A 19,741-nucleotide genomic window follows, 5' to 3' on the forward strand; every position below is an offset into this window, starting at 1 on the left:
CTTTGTAGATCTAGCCCTAAGTGAGTTGCCCAAGATCTTCCAGGAAGTCTGGGGTAGAGCAGGCACTTGAACCCCCACACACCCCCAGCTCCCTAACCAATGGCCCCAGCATTTCGTTCTCTCCCTGCATAGAGCATGAAGGATCTAGCCCAAACATTTTAAGCCGATGATAAAAGAAAAGGTTTGTTGCTTTCTCTTGAGGGGGGCTGGGGTATGGACTAAATTGCCACAAACAGTAACAGACTTAATGGGCTCAGGCATGAAGTCCTTGCTCAAACAAACCTCTCATTGCAGTCAGGGGGAGGTTTACAGATAGCTGAGTATAGCGGTCAGCATAGGGGTCGGAACGCCAGAGGTAGCGCAGAACAACTCCCAAGAGCTGAAATGAAGCCACAAGACCAGATGCTGCACCACAGCAAAGAATGGTGTTAAGAATCTCGTTTGCTAGCAGTGGACCAAGTCCTGTTTACACTATTTTTGTACAGTGCTTACCCAGACAAATTTATTTACTCAGGGCTAGATTGTCACCATCATGCCAGGCTAGAGTAGCCAGCTTGGTTGCACAGGGACTAACCCACCAACCTCCTGCTCACATCCCCACTCTGGCTGCAGGGGGAGTGCAGGGCTGCTCACCCCAGGCTGCCCACTGGGAGCTGGTGGGCAGGGAGGGGGTTAGAGAGTAGGAGGAGCCCTGCCCCCTCCACTTAGTCGCAGCAAGCTGAGGTATAAAGCTACCCTCCCCCCCCCGCATTAGTTTATTGCTCACTGTGTCCACGTGGATCCTTCTTCAGTGTACCAAAAGTTCCCTACTGCCATTTCAAAGCGGGGTAGATCAAATCTCCTTATGGAACTTTTAGCGCACAGCAGCAGGGTCCACACAGACAGTTGGCGGCTGGCTTACCACATAGTAAGTGTTTCTGTAGACAAGCCCTAAAATTATAATTTGGGTTCAGTAAGTGACACAGTCACAAACTCACCACTTCAGCATTGGCCCATTATTTCTTTAGGTCAGGCAGTTAACATAAATGATGGGGAAGACGGTTTCTTGGACCATAGGATCTTCTCCTGACCCTCTGATAGGTTAGAAATGGGGAGTAGGGGGAAGAGGGGATGGGACTATAAAAGACTGAAGAAGAGAGTACGAGTGAAGTGCAGGCAAAAAAACGGATCAGGTAGCAAAAGTCGGGGGGGAAGAAGCAGGATTTCAGCTTTCTTCATCTAGGTTTTTGTTTGTTTTTTTTTAACAGTGGAAGTTTCCACAAAAATCTGTTGTGGAATATTGTTTTTTCAGTAAATACTTGCAAACTTTAAACTAGAATCTGTTTCATTACTGATTCCCCCTTATATCAAATGCTGTCCTTACAAAGGTCTATTGTAAGCTTGCGCGTGATTGCTAAGCTGCTGACATTGGGTTTTTTAAATTTATTTTTATGGGGAAATGAAATTGCCGCATTTATGTATTGGGGGAAATGCATGACTTTTGCACAAAAATCAAGAGCCACTTCTGAGTAATACAGCCATCCTGAACTCCAACACCTTATTACAACACACACAAATTTAGTGGCAGCTACAGCTGCAACAGGACATACCCCATCCATCCAAAAATGCAGAAGCAGAAAAATAAAAAGTTACAGGGGAAAAACTTTTGCATGGCTTTCCACGTTCATATGGCATACAATACAACACATAACCCAGCTTCAAACTTGTGCTTCAAGGTAAACCCTTTGACTGCTTTGGAGCATGACACATCAGTATTTCTGTAAGGTGGCCTTTGAACTAGCTGCTAGTCCAGAAGGCTTCATAAGGAACGTTGGTATTGGGGCTTCCCCTGGGTCCCGCTAATGCTGGACTGCCCATAAGGAGAACTATTGCCATTTGAAAAACTTGGGCTTCCTGCTTTGTATGAGAATTTCTTTAATCAGCTGAGAATAGTGTCTGTCAAACCAGCCAACATCCTAGCCATCAGGTGCAGCATCTGCAGGTTTGGGGGCAGTAGCTCACCATCATGCTTAGGCATGGGCGGTGGGTATAATAGGCCAGGGGAAGCTAAACCTCCCCAAACCCAGGCCATAGCCCCATCCATTCTCCACCCCCAAGGCCTCACCCTTGCTGTGCCTCTCCCCTGACACTAGCGGGGGGGCTCAGCTCAGCTCAGTGGCCTGGAGCTCAGGGTTCGGGGTGGCTGGGTACTTGGGCCGGCTGATGGCCCAGGACTTGGGGTGCTAGGGCAGGCAGGCTGAGGCTTGGGGCTGCTCGGCCAGGGCTCCTCCAGCCACCGAGAGAGGCTCAGAGCTCCGGTGGGCAAGGGGGAGGGTAAGGGGCAGCATAGGGGCAGGGCTTTGGGCAGAACGGGTGGGGCTGGGGTCTAGCCTCCCTGAAAGGAGGGGGGTTCACATGCTTTCCATGTTCTCAGATGATATGTCTGTGCAGACCGGGAGGTGACTTGGAGGCCAAAAGGGCATGTGCAAGAGGTCTGGCAGCCAGAACTATTTCAACCACTAGGGATCTATCAGGATCTGTGTGCCCCCCCCATCCCATCAGATGTTGAATATTACTCAAGGAACGAGGCATATAGAAAGGCTGCCGACAACTGCAGCAAGTAAGGCTTCTGATAAGGAGACTTGGCTCATGCCTCCTCTGGAGCAGTAACTCAGGCAGTTGGTGCCATCCTCTGTGGCAAATATTTTGGTTCAGTTATGGCTTTCAGCAGTGACCACCTGTGTTTGCTTAGTGCATGGCTGCTTAAGAAGTGTGGCAGGTCACTATCACATCTGGAAGGTTCAGAGCTAGTGAGGTTACCCCATTGTGATGACAGCAAATCCGCAGCCTGATGCCTTTCTGGCAGAAAAGGGATGACTAAGTTTGGCCTCATTTGTTTATATAATGCATTGTGGAGATGTTGTCCATCGGTATCTGCACTTGGGAGCACCACAGAACAGGGAGATGGCCCTGACCTCCAGGACATTCAAGGTATCGCTACAGTGCGAAGACAAACCCGCAGCCCTGAGCATCAGAGCCAGTGGTGCAAGCAGAAATAATTTCTTGCCAGTACTGCACTCATGGGAGGGACACAAGGAGGGGCACATGACCGCCCCACGTGTCCCTCCATGTGACTCCTCCCCACCCCACCCCAGACCAGGGCCCCCACGCTTTTCCCCTCCCCTCCAACACCCCCGCTTACCTGTCCAAAATTTTACAACTGCATCTGTTAAATAGATGCAGTTATAAAATGATGCTTTGGGGCCCTGGTACCACCTGTACTTCCAGGTGTCATTGAGGATCCAGCAGCACCCCAAATTGAAAACTCCATAAAATGAAAGAGGGATAGGAAGGACAATCACCCACTTTCCCACAACACTATCAGTACCTCCCTTAAACTAAGCTTTTGCCAGCTTACTTTTATCTAAGGGTATGTGTTCACTACCAACATGATTGAGTCCATTTGCAAAGAGAGCCAGCAGCTGGTCCCTAGTTTCAGCTTGGTAAAGGAAAGGCAGTCAGGTACTCATCAGAAAAAGAGTAACAGAAATTCTTCCTGGGCGCCAGCATCCAAAAGCAGCCTACTCCATCCAACAAAGCCTTTGTTTAAGTTTGTTAGCATATGTATTGTGCTGTTAAACCCATATAAAGAATGAATGCCCTCCCTAGCCATGTCCTGCTCCTTTAAGGAGCAGAATGCAGCTTCACACACACCCTCTGGGGTGCGGTGTGGGGGAGCCTCTCCTTCCGGTACCCTGTACCTGCTAAAAAGCTCTTGCCGGTACTGCATACTGGAGCGTACCACCCTACTTGCACTCCTGATCAGAGCTCAGATCAATTGACCCAGGCTCTAGGGCTTGGTACTGTAGGATTTTATTTGCAGCATAGACATTCCCTCGTGTGCAGTTTCAAATTGTCCTTGGCCTAGGTCTCCTGCATTGGCAGATGGTTCAAGTGGGCACCCCAACCTGTTCCTAAGGCAACTGTGATGAGTGTCACCATCAGGATGGGGGCAAAGACGGGAATTACCTTTCATACATTCTCTAGGGCCAGACAACAAATGGGGGGTCTCAAAAGGCTTTGAGTAGGACTGGGACTCTCTTGTTCATGTGATGTTTGGATGGGGTGTACACGTACCGCTGCCATAGTTATGGGAAAGGGCCACACGTGAAGTCTGGCAAAGCAGCATCTCACATGTGCATGCTAACAAGTGACCTCGGAGCTCCAGACACGTAGTCACTGGTCTTTCCATGCTGTTTGTTTGCAATGTCATGAGTGAGTTATACAGTGCCTCTTAATCAACTGAACTTTTAGATCACACACAACCCCATGCCAGCATACATTGTGTGTGTCCCAGGAAAAACTATTTTCAGACTGTTTAAGAGTTTAAAATAAGGGCATTAGAGCAATTTCTGGTATGTCTCTACCTGTAATGTCAGGTGCCGGAGGGCATGCCATGAGCGCAGGGGACTGCACTAGATGACCTCTCGAGGTCCCTTCCAGACCTATGCTTCTATGTGTACACCGGAGCTAGAGGTATAATTTTCAGCTTGTGTAGACATACGTGCACTACCTCTGAGTGAGCTAACAAGTAGAAGTGCAGTTGAGGTGGTGAGGACAGGGTGGCCAATCCAAGTACAGCCCCCTCTGAAATCCCAGGGCTGTACTTGGGGTAGCTAGTGCATCCTGCGTACATAACACTGCAACCACACCTTTATTTTTAGTGTACTAGCTTCATCAGAGCGCATGCAAGTATGTCTGCTGAAGCTGGAATTTACACTTCCGAGCTCCTGTGTAGACATACCCTCAGTTAGCAAGGGTGAGAGTCTAAATTGTGCCTCTAAAAGGGCAATGCACAAAATTTGAAGTCTAGGGGCCATCATAGTCCCTCTGTCATCAGAGCAGAGAGGCCTCTGCTCTCCAAGCCAGATCTTCTCCTGACTTGCTTTTCTATACCTTAAAAGTGTAAGCGTTTTGACGTCTGTAATCTGGGAACATTCCAGGACTAAAAGCTACCTCCCCTTCCTCATGATCTAAAGCTTTTGCTTCTAGGACTAAAGGGTTGTGAAATATTAGCCCCCCAAAGATATGACATTTCTTATTTGGGTGCTTGCACATGTGTGTGTGCTCCTGGAGCACAGTTGCTGGAAATTTTTCCCTCTATGGCAGGGGTCGGCAACCTTTCAGAAGTAGTGTGCCAAGTCTTCATGTATTCACTTTATTTAATGTAAGGTTTCGCGTGCCAGTAATACATTTTAACATTTTTTAGAAGGTCTCTCTATATAAGTCTATATATTATATAACTAAACTATTGTCATATGTAAAGTAAACAAGGGTTTCAAAATGTTTAAGAAGCTTCATTTAAAATTAAATTAAAATGCTGATCTTACACCGCCGGCCCGCTCAGCCCGCTGCCAGCCTGGGGTTCTGTTCACCTAGGCTGGCAGCAGGTTGAGCGGGGCCTGCGGCCAGGACCCTGGCTGGCAAGGGGCCGGCAGTCAGAACCCCAGACCGGCAGCGGGCTGAGCGGGGCCAGCAGCCAGGACCCGAGACTGGCAGTGGGCTGAGCGGCTCAGCCCGCTGCCAGTCTGGGGTTCCATCCACTGGCTCCTGCCAGCCAGGATCCTGGCTGCCAGCCCTGCTGCTGGTCTGGGATCCCGGCCCTGCCCACGTAGAGTGGGTACCTACCTTCTCCCTGGTTCTAGCCCATTATCTTCCTCTCTCTCTGCACTGAGCTGAGGGTGGGAGTGCACTGAACACAGGGCTGGGGGGTGAACGAGCAGGCTGGGGTTTGGGGTGTAGGGTCTGGCCAGGAGCTAGAATGAGGGAGGGGGCTCAGGGTTGGGGCAGGAGGTTTAGGTGTGGAGTACTTACCTGGGCAGCTCCCATTTGGTGCGAGGGGTGCAGGTGGGAATGTGGTGTGTGTGTGTGTGTGTGCAGGAGCTCCCATTTGGTGCTCACGGTGGGAGTGGGAATGTGGGGAGGGGTGTAAGAATCAGGGCATGGGGTGTGGGGGGGCTGGGTATCTGTGGGGGGTGCAGGGGTCAGGGCAGAGGGCTGGGTGTGTGTGAGGGGGTGGAGGGGTCAGGGCAGAGGGCTGGGGGTGTGGGCTATGGTCGTGGGGGTGCTCCCAGCCCCCTGCCTAGAGCGGCTCACGGCAGGGGGCTGGAGGGGATATGCCCTGATTCCACCCCCCTTCCCCAAGGCTCTGTCCCCACCTCTTCTCCGTCTCCTCCCCGAAGCAGCGAGCGTCCTGTGGCTTCGCTTCTCCGCCTCCCTCGCAAGGGCCATCAGCTGATCGGCGGCAGGGAGGGAGAGGAGGAGGGGCAGGAACCCAGCAAGCTGGGGGAAGAGGCGGGGGAGGGGGGAGCTTGCCTGCCCTGCACCAGCAGCCGGCGGAACCAAGCTTCTTCATCCTGCCCCCGCAGGGCGGTGGGGGGTGGGCGGGCAGGATTTTTAATGGCATGCTGCTGCCTGCCGGGGTCCCGGCCTGGGTTCAGCAGTGGGCTGAGCGTGGCCGACAGCTGGGACCCGGCAGGCAGCAGCATGCCATTAAAAATCAGCTCGCGCGCATCTTTGGCACGAGTGCCATAGGTTGCCGACCCCTGCTCTATGGTATCCATCGAGGTGGCTCTGGTGCCCTCTGGTACCATGTGCACCTAGTGCCGCCATAGAGGGCCCAGCTGACCCTGCGCCCCCTTAGTTCCTTCTGACCGCCTGTGACAGTCACTGGAACTGCTCTCCTTACTGTGGCAAGCTGTTCTCAGTGGACTTTATTTTTTTCTGAAATTTCATATACTTTTAGTGTAAATAGTTAGTATAGTCAACACCTCTTGTCGAGTAGTGGTGTTTTGTTCACTGCCGAGGCATGCCCTGGTCACCGGGCTTCAAGCCCTGTGCCTCTTGCAGCAAGGCTATGCCCTTGAGTGAGTTGCACTCTAGCTGCCTAAAGTGCTTGGGCAAGGTTCACATCAGAAGTGGCTAATGTTCCTATTATTGGAAGTGGCATTCAGACCCTCCTCCGAGCCAAACCAGTCAGACTCGGCACTGAGTACATTGGTGCAGAGTGCTCCTCCTGCCAGGAATCTCAGCCCCGGTGCCAAGAAAGAAACACAAGAAACAGTGGACTGAGGGTATGTCTCACTACCTACCAGCTCGGCGGGCAGCAACCGATCCGGGGGGATCGATTTATCGTGTCTAGTCTAGACGTGATAAATCGACCCCCGAGCACTCTCCCGTCAACTCCTGTACTCCAGCACCGTGAGAGGCTCAGGCAGAGTCAATGGGGGAGCGGCAGCAGTCGACTCACCACGGTGAAGACACCACGGTAAGTCGATCTAAGTATGTCAACTTCAGCTACGTTATTCATGTAGCTGAAGTTGCGTAACTTAGATCGATCCCCCCTAGGGCCGGCTCTACCTTTTTTGCTGCCCCAAGCAGTGAAAAAAACCTGTCGCTGCCAAATTGTCGTCGCGGACGGCAGGAGAGAGAGAAGCTGCCGCTGAATTGCCGCTGCAGCAGAAACTCTGCCTCCCCTTTCTGACTGCCACCCCAAGCACCTGCTTGGAACACTGGTGCCTGGAGCCGGCCCGATCCCCTCCGAGCCTGTAGTCCAGGGCTGAGAGGGGCCGTTCCCAAAGCCAGAAGAAGATTGGGCATGAAGAGCAGATTGCAGTGCGACCTAGGTCAGGCCATGACTCTGCCTCAGCTCCGCAAGCAGCACTACAGGCTCTTCACAGGCTCCATTGAGTCTGGTCCCTGATGAGCCATCAGTACCAGAAGGTTGACGTGGTGCCAACCCTGTAGTGGTGCCATCTACCTCGGAGGCATTTGGTGCAGCCAGAGACCTACTGGTGCTCCCGGTTCTGCTGTTGCCAGCAGTACAAGAGGTGGTGGTACCAGTGGGTGAAAAGGAAGAGGTGTGGCCCCTAGCTGCTGTCCAGTTAGGGGCCCAATGGTACTCTCTAGAGGGACGCCAGGGACCTATTTGCGGTGCTCCTTCTTGGTGTCCTTGGATAGAAGGATGCCACCATACCACTGGGTGGCACCCAACCTGGACTCTGGTACCAAGCCCATTACCGACCTTCCAGCTATAGACTTCAGGGATCCAGTCAGTGTGGAGGAAGATGATGGGGACTCCCTACTGGTGCTGGCCTTCACCTCCTCCTCCCTGGATGAGGCAGTGTCAATTGTGGGATTGTCACTTCCCCAGGATAACTTCAAGGGCCATTAGGAATTACTAAAGAGGGTGGCCTCAAACGTAGACTTGCAAGCAGAGGTAGTGAAAGAATCCTCCCATAGCCTTGTCAACATTCTGGCCACTGCAGGCCCATCTAAAGTAGCTCTTCCTCTCAATGAGGCCATTATGGAACAAGTAAAAGCCTTGTGGCAATCCCCAGCTGCCCTTCCTCCCATCTCAAAAAGGGCTGAGAAGAAGTATTTTGTGTTCACCCAATGGTGTGATTTCCTCTGCCCGCACCCTCCTCTAGGGTCGCTGGTGATCTCAGCAGCTAATGAAAGGGAAAGGCAGGGCCTGCAAGGAGCAATTCCTAAATCAAAAGACTCCAAGAAACTAAACATTTAGGGCAGAAAGGTTTATTCTACAGGAGGGTTACAGCTTTGTATCATCAACCAGCAGGCATTGCTGAGTAGATATGATTTTAACGTGCGGGACTCCATGTCAAAGTTCAAAAACTTGCTTCTCCAGGAGTCCAGATGGGCGTTCTCCTCACTGGTAGAAGAGGGGAAGGTGGGTCCAGATCTAATGCATCCGAAGGTGCTGAGGGAGTTGGCTGATGTGATTGCAGAGCAAATGGCTATTATCTTTGAAAACTTGTGGTGATCGGGGGAGGTCCCAGGTGATTGGAAAAAGGCAAATATAGTGCCCATCTTTAAAAAAGGGAAGAAGGAGAATCCAGGGAACTACAGACCGGTCAGCCTCACCTCAGTCCCTGGAAAAATCATGGAGCAAGTCCTCAAGGAATTCATTTTGAAGCACTTGGAGGAGAGGAAGGTGATCAGGAATAGTCAACATGGATTCATCAAGGGCAAGTCATGCCTGACCAACCTGATTGCCTTCTATGATGAGATAACTGGCTCTGTAGATATGGGGAAAGTGGTGGACGTGTTATTCCTTGACTTTAGCAAAGCTTTTGATATGGTCTCCCACAGTATTCTTGCCAGCAAGTTAAAAAAGTATGGATTGGATGAACGGAATATAAGGTGGATAGAAAGCTGGCTAGATTGTTGGGCTCAATGGATAGTGATTAATGGCTCAATGTCTAGTTGGCAGCCGATATCAAGCAGAGTGCCCCAGGGGTCAGTCCTGGGGCCGGTTTTGTTCAACATCTTCATTAATGATCTGGATGATGGGATGGATTGCACCCTCAGCAAGTTTGCGGATGACGCTAAGCTGCAGGGAGAGGTAGATATTCTGGAGGGTAGGGATAGGATCCAGAGTGACTTAGACAAATTAGAGGATTGGGCCAAAAGAAATGTGATGAGGTTCAACAAGGACAAGTGCAGAGTCCTGCACTTAGAATGGAAGAATCCCATACATGGCTACAGGCTGGGAACTGACTGACTAAGCAGCAATTCTGCAGAGAAGGACGTGGGGATTACAGTGGACGAGAAGCTGGATATGAGTCAGCAGTGTGCCCTTGTTGCCAAGAAGGCTAATGCCATATTGGTCTGCATTAGTAGGAGTGTTGCCAGCAGATCGAGGGAAGTGATTATTCCCCTCTATTCGGCACTGGTGAGGCCACATCTGGAGTATTGCATCCAGTTTTGGGCCCCCAACTACATAAAGGATGTGGACAAATTGGAGAGAGTCCAGCGGAGGGCAATGAAAATGATTAGGGGGCTGGGGTACATGACTTATGAGGAGAGGCTGAGGGAACTGGGCTTATTTAATCTGCAGAAGAGAAGAGTTGGGGGGGTGGGGTTTTGATAGCAGCCTTCAGCTACCTGAAGGGGGGCTCCAAAGAGGATGGAGCGAGGCTGTCCTCAGTGGTGGCAGGTGACAGAACAAGGAGCAATGGCCTCAAGTTGCAGTGTGAAAGGTCTAGGTTGGATATTAGGAAATACTATTTCACTAGGAGGTTGTGAAGCACTGGAATGGGTTACCTAGGGAGGTGGTGGAATCTCCATCCTTAGGGGTTTTTAAGGCCCAGCTTGACAAAGCCCTGGCTGGGATGATTTAGTTGGTGTTGGTCCTGCTTTGAGCAGGGGGTTGGACTAGATGACCTCCTGAGGTCTCTTCCAACCTAATCTTCTATAATTCTATGATTGCCAGAGCCTCCTTGCAAGCTGCCCTGGACACGGCCAACTTGGCAGCCAGGTCCATGGTTTCAGCAGTATCCATGAGTAGGAATTTGTGGCTACAGTCCTCTGGTCTCCCAACTGAGGTCCAGCAATCTCTTCAGGACCTCCCCTTTGAAGGGACATTGTTCTTTTCGGAGCAGATGGACACAAAGCTCCATGGGTGAAGGACTCCAGAGATACCCTCAAGTCCCTGTATAGGCACTGACAGAAAAAAATTGTGGGTGCTCAGCACCCACTGGCAGCCCCCCGATCAGCTCCTCCCCCGCCTCCCAGAGCCTCCCATGTGCCAGTGATCGGCTGTTCCACAGCATGTAGGAAGTGCTGGGAAGGAGGGGGAGGAGCGAGAGTGGGGCATGCTTGGGGGAGGGGGTGGAACAGGGCATGAAGAGGCGGGGCAGGGTAGAGTGGGGGTGGGAAGGGGTGGGGTTGGGGTGAGGCCTTGCAGGAAGGGGTGGAATGGGGATGAGGCCTGGGGCCCCCAGTGCCTCTGAGTCCCTGGACCTTATACTGTCTCAACTTTGAGGAAGCGTTACAGGTCTCAGCAGCCTGACCGTTTTTTGGCACTGCTTCTCCTGCCAACGCCTGCATAAGAAATGCAACAGGGATTTTAGGCATAGGTAGGCCCCCTGCCCACCTCAGTGTTCTCGTCAGGCCCTCCCAGGCACTCAGGGGGCCCGAAACACCCCTTTTGATGGTACACCCGAGAACATTATACCAGTTCCTGCATTATCGGATCTGGTGTCCCCTTTATTTTCAGACTGCCTGTCCCATTTCAGCTCAATGTGGTCTCTCATCACCATGGACTGTTGGGTGCGGAATATGGTGCTGGCGGGTTACATGCTCCCGTTCCTTTCTATGGCTTCTTCAGGGACCCTTCTCATAAGCAACTTCTAGTCCAGAAGTTGCAAGCCCTCTTGTGAGTGGGGACTGTGGAAAAGGTTCCACAGGACCTAAGAGGGAAAGGGTTTTACTCCCACTATTTCCTAATCCAAAAAGCGAAGGGTGGTCTCCAACCTATTCTAGGCCTGTGCTGTCTCAACGGCTACCTCAGGAGGCTAAAGTTCTGCATGATTTTCCTGGTTTCCATCATCCCCTTCCTGGATCCTGGGGACTGGAATGCCGCCTTAGACTTAAAAGATGCTTATTTCCATATCTCAATGTTCCAAGGCCACAGGAAGTTTCTCAGGTTTGTCATGAATAGAGCCCACTACCAGTTCTTTGTTCTCCTGTTCAGCCTGTTGGTGGCCCCGCAGGTCTTTACGAAGTACATGGAGGTAGTGGTAGCATTCCTGAGAAGATGGGACGTGCAAGTCTATCTGTATCTGAACAACTGGTTGGTCAAAGGCCAGTCGATGGCTCAGGTAGAATCCAAAATTTGCCTTATGCAGTCTACCTTCCAAGCTCTGGGCCTATTAATAAACCATCAGAAGTTTATTTTCACTCCAGTGCAAAGGATAGAATTAATTGGAGTGTGCTTAACTCCACCCAGGCCAGGGCCTTCTTCCCAAAGGGCCAGTTTCAGACAATGGTGTCACTAATAGCGCATGTCAGGAACAGCACATGTCATTATGACAGCCTGTTTCTGCCTCAGACATTTAGGTTATATGGCCACATGAACGTACATGGTGCAGCATGCAGGCCTACACCTCTGGCCACTTCAGCTTGGCTAGCTTCGGCTCACCAAACCACCACCATGTGGACTCAGTGCTCATAGTACCTTCCCTGGTCCTGGCCTCCCTCAACTGTTGGTGGGACCATCTATGGGTCAGCAAAGATGTTTCCTTCACAAGGCCTCAACCTTCCATATCCCTGGTCTTGGATGCTTTGGCCCTAAACTGGGGTGCTCATCTGGTCCCTCAAAACCAAAGGCCTGTAGTTCTCAGAGGAGTTTTTATTGCACACCAATGTCAGGGAACTCAGAGCAGTTCACCTGGCATGTCAAACATTCTTCCTTCACATTCCAGGCAAGATTGTCTTAGTTCACAGTCAACACCATGGCCTTGTACTACCTAGACAGGCAGAGAGGAGCTCATGCCTCTCCCCTGTGTCAGGAAGCAATTAACTTATGGGAAGTTTGTATAGCCTACTCGATCCACCAGCTGGTGGCATAGAACCAGCTGGTGGGTCACCTCAGCAGGGTTTTCTCCAATCACTATGAATGGTCCTTTCACCCAGACATCACAAAGGTCGTCTTCCAGAGGTGGGGGACTCCCCAGGTAGATCTGTTTGTGACCAGACACAATAGAAAGTGTCACCAATTTTGCTCCCTGCAAGGAGCCTGGGCTTAATATAGGATACCTTCTTGGTCCCATGGACAAGACTCTTGTTATACGCTTTCCCCCCTATTCCATTCGTACAGAAGATCCTGCTGAAAATCAAACAGGGCATGAGCAATTCTCATAGCCCCATCCTGGCCCCATCAGCACAGGTTCACCACACTTCTGGACTACTCTGTAGTGATGCCAATGCCGCTCCCTCTTTTTCTAGACTGGATCTCCCAGGACCACAGTGGCCTGCTCCACCCAAACCTCAGTGCTCTTTACTTGACAACATGGAAGCTCCATGGCTGAAGAGCACAGAATTGGCCTGTGCAGTTCAGGTCTGCCAAGTTCCACTGCGTATCAGGAAGCCCTCTACCAAAGTTACGTACCTTGCCAAGTGGAAGCATTTTTTCAGTTTAGTCTTCCTAGCAAGGTCTCTTGCCCACACAATCATCTCTGCAGACCGTCCTTGAGTATTTGCTACACCTGACAAGCAAAGTTTAGTATTATCATCAATTAAGGTACATCTCACAGCAATTTCTGCATTCCAACCCCCCCACCCCCAGTGATTCTATTGATGCTAATGGACCTCTCGTTTGAGCCACTGGCAATGTGTCATACCTTTCATGGAAGGTGGCTTTTCTGGTGGGCATTATTTCAGCTTGAAGAGTCTCAGAGATCCATGCCCTTCCATCGGAGCCACCATACATGGTCTTCTTTAAGAATGAAGTGCAATTGCCCCCTCATCCTGCCTTCCTCCCAAAAGTGGTTCACAGTAATCAAGTGATTTTCCTACTGTTTTTTTGCCCAAAACCATACAACGTCTCCATTCTCTGGACGTCAGATGCACCCGGGTGTTCTATATCGAGAGGACCAAACCATTCCATAGATCCACTCAGCTATTTATAGCAAGAGGAGATAGGATTAAAAGCCTTCCCATCTCAGCTCAGAAGATCTCCTCCTGGATAACACTGTGCATTCGCACATGTTACGAACAGGAGGGTGTTCCGCCACCAACTATCCTGACTGCCCATTCCACAAGGGCACAAACTTTGTCAGCAGCGTTCTTGGCCCAGCTCCCTATTCAGGAGATCTGCAGAGCAGTGATTTGGTTGTCAGTGCAGATTGTCGGTGTCCACTGTTTTGGAATGTGAGATGTTCCAGTGGAAGGGGAGAGAGAAGATCAAAGATGTAGGATAAACGTTTTTATCACATAGCTCTATGATTTATCACATGGACATCCCCTTCCTATAGGTAGTTTGTGTGTGTGTGTGTGTGTGTGTATATATTTATATATATATATATACACACACAGATACACACACTCTACCTATAGGGAGGTGATGTCCATGTGATAAATCACAGAACTGTGTGTTACACACCCACACACTCACGGATGTGATGTAATAACAAATTTATATAAACATGTGCATTATATATTATACATTGCCACACATACATAAAAGTGTTTCTATTAATGTTTGTATCTAATAATTTCAGTCATGTAATTTCACGGGGTGGTAAGGTACCACTTCATCTGTTCAAAATAAGACATTTATTGAGGTCAGACAAAAATAGACAAAAAGACAAAATGAAATCAATCATGTTCATAATTCATATTTCAGGAGCAGTTAAAGGAAGAATAAAATCTCAGTGTCAAAAAGAGTATCAGAAACTAATCTGGTGGTGAGGTAGGTATATAAGATCTGGAACTGGATCAGGTAAACTTAAAATAAGGTAATAAAAATCAATTTTTCCAGGAACAGAATAGATCAGCTACTGCACAAGTAAAATGTATCATGTATTCACACTAAAAATTCAACTTTTTCCTTCATCCCTTGTCCAATGGTAAAAAATGGTAGTGGAAATTAGAAAAGGACAGAGAAACATATTTAAAGTGAAGATCATGTAAAAGTTTCCTGTTACCACAGTGAGACAATCCACTTATTTGCTCCAAGATTTTTAAGAGTAATAGGACATTTTTTCAACTATCTGTGTGGCTTTAAAAGCAAAGAAAATGATATTTTCCTAAGAGTTATGGGAAAAGAAAGTGTAGGCTAACTATAATAGCTGTGAACGGTAGCAGAAATCTTAGATTTGCAATGGTAAATGCAAAGGTACTGTGAAAGCTACTCTCATTCAAGAGACAAGAAACTCTGTGAAGTTCTCCTATCCTATCTTGGAATATATGGCCCCGATCACTGGAGTATCTGTGCACCTCACAGTTTTTTCCTCCCAACACCCAGGGGATTGGAAATAATTTCCCTTATTTTACAGTGAGGGAAATAAGTCACTGGGAAGATTAAATAACTTAATCCTGATCACTGAGGAAGTCTGTGGTTGAGCCAAGAGTTGAATCCAGATTTCAAGTCCCAGTTTAGTGCATTATTCAGTAGGCCATCCTTCCCACCTTCTCCTCAGAGAGTCTCCAGTGCATTCTTCAGGCAAGACCCCTGACTATCTCAGGGGTCTGTTGAAGTACAGATCATTCATGCAGAGAGCTAGGGCCTGTCACTGGATCCTAACCCCTCTATGGTGATCTGCCAGCATGTTTTCTGCAAGGGCTGTGTTGACAGGTTTTCCCCTGAAGCTCTTGGTCACTGTCCTCAAAATTTATTCCTAAATTGAGGTCCCAGAGAAGCGTGGTCAAGTTAATGCTGTCAGGATCAACGTAAACTTATTTAGAGAAGTCCTGTGGATTTCATGAGATAGACAATACTGTCAGAATGTCATTTCTGCTCCACTCCTTCACCACCAGTGGACAGGGGGGCTGGAACAACTTGTAGAGTGGGGGTGCTGCGAGCCATTGAATCAAACTGTAAACCCTGTATATAGTGGAAACTACTTCAAGCCAGGGGGTGTGGTAGCACCCCTAATTCCAGCACCTATGCAAGTGGCTCGTAATCCCCATTTAAAGCCCTATGTAGGTCTTCTGTAGAGACAAAGGAAGGGCAGAATGATACTGCAAAAGGTGGTATCCACACCTTCAGTGACTCCCAGACCGGGATCTGCTGCCTCCCTGTGCTCTTCATTTGTGAAGGAGGAGGGATCAATCTGGTCCTTTGATTTTAGCTTATTTTAAATCAACGAGTGAATGAATTTAGTGTTCACCAAAATCAGGGACTAACGAACATTGATGTGAGCCAGGCATGGCTGTAGGCATTGTGCAAACTGCCCCACAGAGCTCTGTCAATGCACTTCAGTCCTTACTTGCATCAAGCCTGCTGTTCCAGGCCCGGCCCTCCCTTACACATCAATGATCAAATGTATGGTGTGTTTTGTTTGTGTGCACAGATACGGACTTGGAAGAGACCTCAACATTTGTTTGCCTTTGTACGTAATGCCAGGCATTAAACCTCCCCTCCTCAGGCTGAAAGGCTAATGTACTCACTTACAATGTCATGCAGATGCCTATTTGGTTGGAAGGTTGATTTCCATGAAAGGGATTTTGATTTGACTGGACTTGTTTGGACGAGAATTTGTTGGATTTTGTTTCAGTCGCAGTGTTTGGTGTCTGTTGCACAAAGAAAGGTAGCACAAGAATGAGAGAACACTGTTTAAATTTTCACTAAAACATCCTATCAAATGTCTTTTTGTATTAAATGTACACGCAGGTATATTATGCCCTTTTGGTATAGTGGAGCATTTTGCTTAGTCTCTGTTTCTTATTACTAGTGACTGCCACAGATGCCCACTTAGGTTAATACAGTGCTTTGTATCCTTATAGATTTCATTTGGACTGTTTTCAAGGGATACTAAACAGAAAAAAGAACTTTCATAAAGCAGATTAAGAGTATCTGGATGCAACTAAGAGCTGGACTGGTCCACTTCTCAAATTCCTAGAGTGTCAGTGAACTGGGGGCAATTACTGATTTTTTGATGACCCAACAGAAAATTATTGCAGAATTTCTTGCATAATACATGTGTATTGAAAGTATGGTGATAGGCACAATAGAAACCCTAAGATAGAAAGTAAGCCTGATCCAAACATCCCTAGTCTTGGGAAAAGTTCGGATTTACTAGTCAAAGGTAGCTTGAGTTAATGCTGATAATTAATAATACAGAGACAGATGAAACCTCCTACTAGAATTCATTGTACTGATCATTGTAGTACACCAGGCTCTCTCTGGATTGAGTACTAGAATCAAAATACAACACAAGAATATCCAGAGATCTATAATAAAACTACCACAAAAGTCTCAACACACTAAACAAAATCCACCTTCTTCAACAATGTCTGGTAGTATATGAGTCAAATACTCTCCTATACAACCTCACTGAATGTAAAATTTGCACAGGGGTAACTGATGGCATTGTTTGCCCTGGCAATTTGTTCAAAAATACATCTTCATTTGGCACAATCCAGCGAAAATGAAAGGCAACAGCACTTTGTGAATTTTACAGAACAAGGTTTAAAATAGCTCACGCATCTTACATGCTGCTGTACGAGTGTGTATTGATTGTTCTTGAGGGCACCTCTTCAGGTTTGATTTGTGTGTATGTGAGTGTGTGTGTGTTACAAAGGGATTTTAATCGTTTTTGTGGTTGCTGTCATGTTGCAAAGCCCTACAAGCAAGACATGTCTGATACAAAACTTTACATGATCAGGCCCTCAGTCTTCAATAAACATCCATTCATACTATATATAAACACTCTAATACAGTTACTCAGAAGGAGGTTCTGTAAGTTGCAAGGCCAAATTCTGCTCTCATATACAGTCACGCAACCCCAATGAAGCCACCTGCTCATTAAATCAACTCAACTGCAGAGGTGTATTTAAGTGTAACATTTAGTTCAAATCAAGATGCACAGAATGTTTAACCCATAGTCACTTGAGAACTTGAAATTACGTATTTTCTTAATTGTAATAAAATAATTTTAATTACTTGACTAGAATTAGTTATAGTTTTTAGTTCAGAAATTTCACACCTCTACCATTTAGCTGGGTGCATGGTGGGGGGAAGGGAAATCAGGGAAGTTACTGACTAGAGAGTTACCTTTTGAAATTTAGGTAGAAAAAGCACGAACCACATTCTGCATTTTCATGCATTTTCATGTGGCCACATGCAAACTACTGTAATAATCTTAAATATTTCTCAAAGACAAATTTGACAACGTTTCTCCTTATTCAAAAGCCTATAGAATTTAACCAGGATGAAACCATTGGGATTCTAGAGATCTTAATACAATATACAAATGTTATAATGTAACAAAGAAAGAAGTCCTGGCTATAGGGTTTTTAAACTGTTTACATTTCTATAATAGGAATATAATTCTGTATTGAATTCCATAGGATGGTACTCAAACGTCTATGAAGCTCTTTTCCATAAGGGTCAAGAATGGAATATCCTCTGTTCCTAATCCCAAGATGTACTGATCATCATGAAGACAGTAATAGACATAGAATCTATTCGCCTTAATAGAGACTTAAGCTTGGAGCTCATCGGATCTCACACACGGCAGGTGCTGCATTAGTGGTGTTTGGTGATTCAGTAGGAGGTGCTCTTGTCTCAGAGTCAGCACCAAAGCGCAGAGGGTGCGTTAATGCTGCAGCTCCCATATGTCAGATGACACAGGAAACCAAGAAGGGCTACTAGGATGATCCGAGGAATGGAAAACCTGTCTTATGAAAGGAGACTCAAGGAGCTTGGCTTGTTTAGCCTAACTAAAAGAAGGTTGAGGGGAGATATGATTGCTCTCTATAAGTATATCAGAGGGATAAATACCAGAGAGGGAGAGGAATTATTTATGCTCAGTACCAATGTGGACACAAGAACAAATGGATATAAACTGGTCATCAGGAAGTTTAGACTTGAAATTAGACAAAGGTTTCTAACCATCAGAAGAGTGAAGTTCTGGAATAGCCTTCCAAGGGAAGCAGTGGGGGCAAAAGACCTATCTGGCTTCGAGATTAAACTCGATAAGTTTATGGAGGAGATGGTATGATGGGATAACATGATTCTGGCAATTAATTGATCTTTAACTATTCATGTTAAATACGCCCAATGGCCTGAGATGGGATGTTAGATGGGATGGGATATGAGTTACTACAGAGAATTCTTTCCTGGGTATCTGGCTGGTGAATCTTGCCCATATGCTCAGGGTTCAGCTGATCGCCATATTTGGGGTCGGGAAGGAATTTTCCTCCAGGGCAGATTGGAAGAGGCCCTGGAGGTTTTTCACCTTCCTCTGTAGCATGGGGCATGGGTCACTTGCTGGAGGATTCTCTGCTCCTTGAAGTCTTTAAACCACAATTTGAGGACTTCAATAGCTCAGACACAGGTGAGAGGTTTATCGCAGGAATGAGTGGGTGAGATTCTGTGGCCTGCATTGTGCAGGACGTCAGACTAGATGATCATAATGGTCCCTTCTGACCTTAGTATCTAAGGTTCAGACCCTTTGTAGCCATTAACTATTCCAGGTACAGTTCATAAGCGTAGAATTGTAAACTCCAGTACCTCTGACAGATTCCAGCACAGGAAATTTCATTCTTCCCTCCTAAATTCCCACTGGGAATTCAGTTGGATTCATATTGTTCAATATCTGTCTCGTTGTCTTAGTGTTGCTAACAGAACCCTTGTTTCACTCAAGATGTGGCTGCAGTTTAGCAGTGGCCATTGTAATTCCAGTGTACAGTACCCAATTCAACTCCCATGGAAATCAATCGGAATCTTTCCATTGACTTTCATGAGAGCTGGAACTGCCTTTTCTGTTCAAACTGTAAAACATCGGATGCAGGGACTGCCTGTTACATTGCAGCTATACAGCACAGGGGTGTCCTAATCTCGGTGGTGCTACTGTAATAAAATTAACACAACCACCACCACTCCGGGAATTGCAAACTGCTAATTTTCAAATTGAATCTACAATTCAAAATGAGCTTTTGGTGATGATAGAATGTTCAGGCTTTGAAACTTTTCACAAGTATTTACACTAGTAAAGCTCGATTGCGTAAATGTTTGTGAAAAGTGAATAGGAAAGGATCACAAATACAACTGAACGAACATTCACTTTCCAAGAGGAATTAATATTTGTGAACAGTATTTCCCTGCTGTTCACAGAGCTCACTTTCCACTAGGATTAAATATTTATGGGCAGTTTTTTCCCCTACTGTTCACAGAGCTCTACTCATTGTCGTTTCTCACACAATTGCCTGAACTCATAAAAGTTATATTGCT

The sequence above is a fragment of the Natator depressus genome, chromosome 2 (genome assembly GCF_965152275.1).
Source record: "Natator depressus isolate rNatDep1 chromosome 2, rNatDep2.hap1, whole genome shotgun sequence".
Lineage (NCBI taxonomy): Eukaryota > Metazoa > Chordata > Testudines > Cheloniidae > Natator > Natator depressus.